This window comes from Sapajus apella, unplaced genomic scaffold (assembly GCF_009761245.1).
Source record: "Sapajus apella isolate SASKATOON/1434 unplaced genomic scaffold, GSC_monkey_1.0 scaffold80, whole genome shotgun sequence".
Taxonomy (NCBI): Eukaryota; Metazoa; Chordata; class Mammalia; order Primates; family Cebidae; genus Sapajus; species Sapajus apella.
In genome coordinates, this window is record NW_022437020.1 from 6,632,224 (window position 1) to 6,633,672 (window position 1,449).

A 1,449-nucleotide genomic window follows, 5' to 3' on the forward strand; every position below is an offset into this window, starting at 1 on the left:
CAATTTTATAACTGAATTTGACATACTTGTCAGTTAGTTAAATCCCTATCTTGGGTTGTAGGCCTGTGTAACAAGAGCTGTCAGAGAGAAGACCAAGTGGCCTTGACCAGAAAGTAAATTGAACATGGATGGTATCACACCCAGGGGAGGGGGTGATAGCAGACAGTAGTACCTACCACCCTAAAGGCACTAATTGGGTTAGTGGTTTCTACCTATCTCCATTTAATTCACCAGTCTGTCCATGAAGAAGTGATACATCCTGGAAAATGATTGTGTAATCTTGAGCTTACCCAGTGTCTTGATCTTGGATTTTCCAACCTCCAGAATTGTGAGAAATAAATATTTATTGTTTATAAGCCACCAGCTTTTGGTATTTTGTCATAGCACCCCAAATGGACTCAGACAATGCCGTAAACACATGGTCCCTAAGCACAATTCTTTGTGTTGAAAATTGCATCTCACACACACTTCATCCAGAGTGAAGAGTATCCACCATCTTTCATACACAGTACTAATCATTTCCTAAACCTCATTAGGGCTGATAATAATGCTTCCCCAACAGGAATTAATTTTATGCTAATCATATATGTCAGTGACTCTCACAGCTGCACCACAGAAGCAACGGTTTTGCAAATTAGTTGCTTTCTTATTTGGGAAAGGTGTGGGATGGGCCAGAAGGAAAGGCATCACTGGAACTCACATAATGTTTTTAGACTTGTTAATTAGCCTTGCAGTCTCGTTTTATCATTTCATCAGAAGATGGTTTGGGGCTTAAGCAGTCCTGAGGTCATCAATTTTGACTCAGCTGATTAACACCAGGCTTGTCAGATAATTGGAAAGGTCAAAAAACAGTGTCTAGTCTTTCTCCTAAAGCTAAAATTACTGTCAGAAAAATTTCTAAGCAATATTCCAGCCCTTGCAGGAAGGAGCTTGGGAATTAAGTAGATCTTAACTTAGATCTTTGGTCCCTGCTGCCTTGCTGTATGGCCCTGAGAAAGGAGCTTATCTTTGTGAACCTAAGTCTCCTTCTCTGTGAAAATGAAAATCAAATTGCCTCTCACATAGGGAGGAACAAGAAGCATAATGTCCAGCACACAATGGGGGGAAAATAATTGCTCATTTACTCAAATCTTCTTTCTACGCTTACTAGAAATCCTTGTTTACTTGGGAGGATCAAGATCAACTTCAAAACTAACTGAACGTTTTTCACTTTGAAGATAATACTGACTAGGCTACTTTCAGCTTAAAAGTAGAATGTGATAGAGACATGGAGGTCACGTATGGGTGGAAATGGTGGAGGGATTCAGATAGACTCCATAGATATCAAGAATTCAGGCAAAGCACAAAAACCTGAAAAGGAGACCACAAAAGAGATGATAAAGGTTAGTTTTATTCATTCGTGTAGTTAACATTTATTGAACACCTATTACCTTATAGGCACAAGGCTTG